Raw genomic sequence first — 8,306 nt, forward strand, 5'->3', positions numbered from 1 at the left:
GAAGCCACACCTTCCCATGTTAACATGCATCCAGAATATTGACAAATTTCAATCCATACCGTTATCCAGTCAAGATTGTTTGCAATATACAAATGTAGTGCATCCCACTCTCGACCAACTATACAAAAAATAAATAGACGTCTTACAATCAATTTATTTTGAAGATTATGAATTAATTAACTACAATAACATCTTATAATTACCTCTCACTTTCCTCAATCTACCTTTCCCCATCAAGTACTCCCCTCTGAATTTGTTAATGGTGTTGGGATCCCAAATGCGATCCATGTGGATCTTTGCTGCAAACTTAGGAAGATATTCAGAAATGTACACCATAGTCTGGTATACCATATATCCCTCCACCATAAAACCCTCAGGATGTGCTCTTTGTCGAACCAAAGCCTTCAAAAATTTCAAGTGCCTATCAACCATCCACATTGACCTAGTGTGTATAGGTCCACACAATTCAATCTCCTCAACTTGGTGTATGAGGTAGTGTTCTTGTGCATTGAAAAAAGCTGGAGGTAGACACTTTTGCATTTCACACATTAAATGAGGAATTTTTCTCTTCCAATATTTTATATCGTCTTTATGGATTTCTTTACATGACAACCACCTACAAGGTATTCAAGATGCAAAAAAATATATTACATAACAAGTAAAACAAATCGTAAATATAATATCTATACAACGAATTGAACAAATATCACTACTTACCTCATGTATTTTCCAAGATCATATATGAATTGCTTGACAATCATTGTCGAAGTCATCTGGGAGAGATAGTGGTAGAACGTACTACAACAATTATAAAATTATCTTTTCATTTTTTTGTAATATAATACAATGAAAAGTACACGTACGTGCAGTACTTAAATACATACTAAAAACACAAGAACATGAATTACCTTAATGAAGGTATGCCAATCATGCATTTTCATCCCTGGCCCAAATTCACTTTTCTTTGATATGAGATTGTTTATGTTCGCAGCAAATCCTGTGGGAAATTGAATTTTTCGTATGACTTCTTTTATAGCATTGCTTTGTTGGTCCATTAATAACCAAGGAAGCTCATTTATATTAATCTTGTCTCCATGGCTATTTGATTGAATGACATTTATCATTGCATGATTGGAATCCTGAATGTCACTACATATTTTGACAATTTTTTCTTTGTCACACCTTCCATCCAATATTTTCCATATTGTCTCTGTTATATTCTTTCCATTATGCATACTATCAAACAAATGAATAATTTGTAATTGCTCGTAGTAGGGAAACCCACTAAATTGTCGGGGATAACTTTTTAGTCCCTTAGGAAGGTGGTCATTTATGCCTTCACGACCTTCATGATCATCAATCACATCATTAGTAAACAAAACAAAATAGAAAAGATGTTTTATGACAAACCAATAGATGGAATGGCATTACCTTGATGATTAATTCTATTATATTGCAACTTCCACAGGTGAGGTGTCATTCTTCGTGGCTTTGATGTATTCTCTTCTTTCCCATTGAAAAGATGTTTTTCAATATTTCGATACTTATGATTTTTGTGGAGAAAGTGCCTATACTCATCAAACACCTGCTTTCCTAAACTTTTTGAATGACGAGATTTCATCTTTGGACTACAAACAGGACATGCAAATTTTCCCTTTGTTTGAAGACCTACAAGATAATGTATAATTGGATGAAATATGATAATTTTTTGAATTATAATGTTCATGCACAACTTAAACACTATAACATACCACAAAAATGTGTTAGCCCCGGGGCATCGTGTATTGTCCATAGAAGCATCGCATGGAATTGAAATTGTCTTTGTCCTATTGGTCTAGAGACGTCATACATAGTGACACCATTCCATAACTCCAGCAACTCATCGATAAGAGGTTCGATATATACATTCATATCTTTAACTTGGTACTTACCTAATCAAATGAACAAAAACATTATATAATTATTGTGACCATTTTACTGCAATATTTATAATTAAATTTAGATGACTATATTTAAATGATAAAATACCCAGAACAATCATTGCCAACATTATGTGCTCCCTCTTTATTGACATCCACAGAGGAATGTTATTGTTGATAACAAAAACAGGCCACACTGAGTAAACATATCTCATCTCTCCAAATGGATTGACACCGTCCGCTGCCAATGAAAGCCTAAGATTATGAGGTTCTTCTTTAAAGTGTGGCCACTTTTCCTCTATGTCCATAAATGTTGAACCATCCGCAGGCATTCAAATAATGTCATCTCGACTTCTATTGCGTGCATGGTAATCCATAAATTGTGCCAAGCTAGTGCACTTGAATAATCGTTGCATACGTGGAATAATGGGAATATAGCGAAGAACCTTGCGAGGAACCCTTTTTGTTATTTGATCTATTCGATATCTACTGATATGACATTCAGGGCATTCAGTTTGAAATTCATGTTGTTTGTGATATATAATATGCTCATTGGGACATGCATCTATTGCTTGATACTCCTTTCCAATATCTTTCATAACGGTAGATAATTCTCGGTATGAGCGAGGTAGAATATTTGATGGTGGTAACTAAAACTCACCTATCAGTCTACAACAAAAAAATATAATTCGTTAATATAAAGAATATTAATGGTACAACATGATTCACAGTTTATTATGACATATATGACATACCTTAACATACGTGACATTGTTATGTTGGATAAACCATTCATAACCTTCAAGTTCACCAACAACAATACAACGGAGATAAGAGTTGCCTGCGAGCCTTCGTAAAGGGCCTCAGATGCCTTCTCAAGTAGAGGTACATCATGAACAACATCAAGGTCATATTCATCATCATGATCAGATGCGCGAGTACTAAATGAGTCATGGATAAATGTATATGTACCATCATCTTCAATTGTGTTTTCTGGCTCATGATCGTCATCTTCCATGGGATCATTATCTTCAGCTTCGATATTCACACCTCCATGTTCGTCCACTTTGAAAACCATATTCTCAGGGTTGTGTTGATCCATACCATGTGCTCGACCTATATAAAATTGATAAACATAAATAAACTATGATCATGATCTCATCATCACGTGATTTATTATGTATATAAATTGTTAAAACGATATAATGAAAAACCTACCAATGGATGATAATCATGTCCACCTTCAATGTGACCATGCAGCCTACAATGTTTCTTCGTTGTTTTGATTATAAGTCTTCTAGTCTTTAACCCCTTACAAATTTTGCATGGACAATAACATTTTCCATCACCTTTTCTTTTCAAGTTAGACCACAATCTAGCAATTGTCTCCTTATTTTGTTGTTCGTTGATATTGTCTGACATGGTCTCTCTTCACAAGCAAGAAAATGGGGCTATAGAACTAGTTATATAGAAGTTGAAATGCTAGTTATGAAATCACATTTCAGTATAATATACCGAATCAAATTACTTGAAAATAGAAATTATCATCATTGAACCAAAACCATCTAACTCTTCTTTTTCATCTCAAAACATATCTAATGGATTTTTGGTATGCAATCCTTGTATAAGATATTAAGTTGACTGATGTCTAATTACCTTCGTGATCATCTTGCATAATTACTATGGATAATTGCTCCTTGAAGCCCTTTTAGACCTATATTTCTATTCAACCCATGACAGTCAAATAGACTATTATTTAACTAATATGGGCAACAATATTTTGATCTTTATATCTGTTCTCGTGATTGCAAAATTTATGATAGTGTCATGATATTGTGAGCATTGTCTTTTGACCATTCATAGAGATATCTTATGGAAAAGTTCACAGTGATGTATGTTTTTTTATTGAGGCTGCAAACTTTATTTTGAACTTGGGTATGACTGAGACTCTTTATCACAAAGCTATCTCCGTCTTTCATGGAACCATGACATGACTTCTATGACCTTTAAAAGGCTATTGTTTACTAGATGCACATGTTGTCACCATCCCTTCAATACTATCTTAGGCTTGTTTGACTGTCCTTGAAGTATACTAAGACTACTTTGATGAATTTTTACAATGTTGGTCATGACTATTAAATCTTATGAAGACCCTATTCTGATCACACATCTTTGTCACAACATTCCTTTTGGTTTCTCTTACTATCAAAGGCTTAGAATCACTATTTACCTAGCTTATGTTAAGTGCCTTGATGCTTGTATCCTTCTTCAACTTGATCTTGCAGTGTTCTCTCTCAAGGAATTCTCTTCAAACTATTGAAACAACTATGGGTTGCTTGCTCTATCTGTTATCACTCTGACTGAAAATTTTAGTCTTTGTTTGTGATTCTTTGTCTCACTGTCATTATAGTTTGATGCACTATGATACTTGCTTTGGCATCTTTGATAATGACTGCTACCATAATTTAAGATTGTTTCTTGAGATATCCTTCAATTCTTCTTCAGTCTCTCAAGAAGCTTGTTGACATTGTCATGAATAAGGTCTTCAGTGACCATTCCATGGCTATACTTAGCATTGATCCTCTATGCATAACTTGTGATAGGTCACTACTCTTAAGGCACATGAATGTGTCACTACTCCTAAGGCACACAAATATTTTTTCATCTCTGCACTTTTTAAAATGTGGCATTGTTCATGTGCTATGATTGTAGTTCTAGGGTAGGCTGTACTGATCATTGTTTGGAAGCCTCCACTTCATGTTATTGGCTACCCTTATGTCCCTTTTCATTGTGACTTTCACTAATATACTACCCTTTCTTATACATTTAATTGTCTTTATGATCTTATGACTGTAAAGAAGCTTTGGGACTGAAAATGTTCATTGCATTATGAGTCCTATGGTTGTAGCTACTCATGATGTCTTGTTATGATGACTTATATATGTCATGATCTCTATGTTTGGATGACATATATGTGTTTGGAACTTTATTATTGTTGAATGTGGCATCAACAATCTGTATATTAATGATGAGATCTTTGCAGACCTAAGGACTGTATGTCTTAGTGTCTTTATGTGTTAAAATAACAACATTCTTGACATTTATTATTCAATGCCCTACATAGACTGATTTGGTTTAGAAAATGAAGGTTTTATTTGGCTTTGTCCCTTTGTGCTACTACATAGACTACATCTTTGTGTTCTCTTCAACGTGATTTAGGACAATCTTTTTTACATCATTTCTTCTAATTCTTCGTGATTGTTGTCAACTATCCATAAGGACTATTCTATCTTTATATCACTGAAGTGGTGACCTTGGATTGTATAGAAAAGTTTATTTTCCTTTATCTCTACCCTTGGTTGATGCAAAAATCTTCTCTAATCCTTCTTTTCTCCATATAAATAAGCCCTTTTATTTATACCTTCTTATTTTGTGGCCTCTTATTGATTCATTTCGGCTATTGATTTATTCCCTTATTAGACAGGGATGTCTTAAGATTGGTCTCTAATTTTGGACCTATAATTTCTCTTTTGATAATACTATGAACACCTTAATATAATAACACTATAACAATCATATGAGTGAATATACGTGCCTTGTTTTACCCTTCATGTTGTCCACTATCATAGATCTTGATGTTGCAATTGTATGATACTTTATTTTTCATGCGTTGAGATTGTAAGGAGACTGTATTTATTGATAATGATTGCCAAGTTAACTACTGCTACAACTGTGAAAAGAATGTTGTTCTCTATTTTGGAAGGCTGGAATCATGTGTTGCCTTGTATGCTTTCTTTTGGCTATTGTGGACAGAGCTATTTACTATTTACTGTCCTTAGGCATCATTGCTATGTGCTTTGACCCTTATTGATATGGGTTTCAATGATTGTCACATATCAGTCCTCCATCACTATTATTTTCCCCTTTGAAATTCTCAAGAAATGTCAATGAATTTTATTTCTCTTAGGCCTTCTATATGACTACCCTAGCCTCTTTGCATCATTTTATTAGGCCTTCAATGAATGTTCTTTCTCTTAGGCCTTCTAAAGTGCAATTCCTTTTCTTTTTCCTTCTGATTTTCTCACTGTCACTTTCATCCTCCAAGTCAGATGCCCTCGCCCTTTTCTTTCTTCTTGTTTTTTCATACTCATTGTCATGCTTTGAATTATTTTTCTTTCTTGGTGACTCCTTACTGCTCTCACTGTCAGTTTCACTCTCAGAATCTGATGAACCTGATGAACTAGAAGAATCGTCATTAGAGGTAGATTCATCTGACTCAGGAATAGACTTTTGTTGCTGCATTATAAGACTTGGCATATTATTCAAATACTCACGTAAACTCTCAGTGATACCACCAAGACCAATAGAAGTAAAGAAATTGATAGAAAACCATGAATTTTTGGGATTGTCCTTTGGAAAAATTGAATCAAAAGACTCCTGCATTGTTGGATCATTCAACCTTTCATTAAGCAACAATATACCAAGCTGCTCTGCCAGGTCCTGGAAGATAATCTTTATAAAAATATGGGAAGAGGAAGTAGTATCTTCCTCTGTCAGACGTATATAAGCAAGACAATGCCATGGAAGAGCATCTGTGCCAAGTAAGTGGGTAAAAAACTTTGCAACATTATGTAGTTTATTTGTTTCTAGTCTGTGTATCATAGAATACTGTTGCACAAAAAACTTATCAAAAAATTCCTGATAAATTTTATTGATCATACATAATCTTTGCCCAAGAAGACCATAATAACGAAGGTATGTTCTCTCTTGACTGCAGCATTCTAACAACATGATGCATAATTCCATCTCTTGACCAGGTTCAAGCTTGATCTTTAGTAGCTTATGACCAGCTTCCTCAAAATCAACACTTGACATGATTGTCAAATAAATTGTACGTCTTAAATTGACCAAGTTTGTCTCTGTCTCATCCCGTATTCTCAGTGCTTCCTCACCTTCCTCTTCATCGTCATCATCATCATCTGAATCATCACCTGAATCGTTCTCCCCTTTTGCTTCATCTGAAGAAGCATCTCCAAGGATATCTTTCTTGAGTTTTTCATAGGTTGCCTCATGCTCTAAGAAATTAGGATCTGGCTTGAAAACATCCAAACCAGCTTCTTGATCAAGTTCATCTTCTAGGAAAACTTTATGTGTTAACTGATCTTCTTGCTCTACAAGGTCCAATTCTAGACGCACAGCTAGATGACCCTCGAACTTAGCTTTGCAAATTGAAAAAAGGCCTTCAATTAAAAACTATACTCATTTGTCAACTTCCCCCTCATGGAGAATACCTCTAAATCTTTCAAAAATCCCATAGAGACCTTTGGGTGAAAGGTCTTGCAACAAAGAACCACATTTTTTCATGAACCCAACAACAACCTCTACACTGTCATCTGTGGGGTTCTCTAGTAAAAGGGTGAGAAGTTCCAAGGCAATGATCTCATGTGCAACTTGTTGATTCACTAAATGAGCTATGAATTTGGCTGCTGCTATCAACATGTTCTTGTCACTGCGTTTGTATGCCCTCGTAAGCTGCAAAATAATTCTTCGCAAAAGCAGATTGCCAACTTCAGGAAATTTTGTATTTACCACAACAACCAACGCAGCAAAAACATCTGTAAATCCAGGGGATGCCATTTATGATTTCATACAAGACGTACAAATTAGACCCCTCCCATGGATGAGATTCTCTGCAAACAACTCTGGAATGATGTTCTTGATGTTAGATGCATTTACCTTGTTTACTAACCCATTGATACTCTTCCGAAGGGCATCCCATGTCATGCGCTGGTATTCCACACTGCTCTTGTCTTCCACATCTTTCATCATTTGAGCCAGCTTAAATGGGGGAATGTAAACACCCCCACTTCTTCCAACACCCTTCTCAGCTCCTCTTACAACACCTTCGCCATTCCTATTCTGAGATGGAGTAGACACAACACCAGAAGTTTTCACTTCCACTGCCTCTCTATCCCTCTTGTTTCCAGAAGCCCCTTTACCACTTAATTCATGCTTATTTATGTACATAAACCCATCAGGAAGCATGAGTTTTTGCATATAAGCTCGCCCAAATATTTTACAGTTATTTTTCGTCAAGATTCCCTCAGGAGTTGGTAGAACCTGCTTCCATACTTTAATTATGTTTTCTCAAAGGACAATCCTAAAAATCCATGCATTGCAAACAACTTTTTACACCTTTGTTGGTTGTGGTGGAATCACAGAGAGTTTACATCAATAAATGAAGAACATGTCAATGCTTTTAATGCAGTAGTAGAAGTCTATCTCCTATTCAATATCTCTAGTGAAACCCCCATGATCTTTTGTTGGAGTAGAATTTGTTATATTCTAGAAAGGGTCTTGTCCTTTGTTGATGGGATATTCATCTAC

At 35.2% G+C, this 8,306-nt stretch overlaps 1 pseudogene; it reads right to left on the reverse strand.

The window, feature by feature from the left end:
- Window positions 1–5,918: 5,918 nt before the first annotated feature.
- On the reverse strand, window positions 5,919–7,790 carry LOC131061247 (uncharacterized; annotated as a pseudogene).
- Window positions 7,791–8,306: the final 516 nt, after the last annotated feature.

The sequence above is a fragment of the Cryptomeria japonica genome, chromosome 5, assembly GCF_030272615.1.
Source record: "Cryptomeria japonica chromosome 5, Sugi_1.0, whole genome shotgun sequence".
Classification (NCBI taxonomy): Eukaryota; Viridiplantae; Streptophyta; class Pinopsida; order Cupressales; family Cupressaceae; genus Cryptomeria; species Cryptomeria japonica.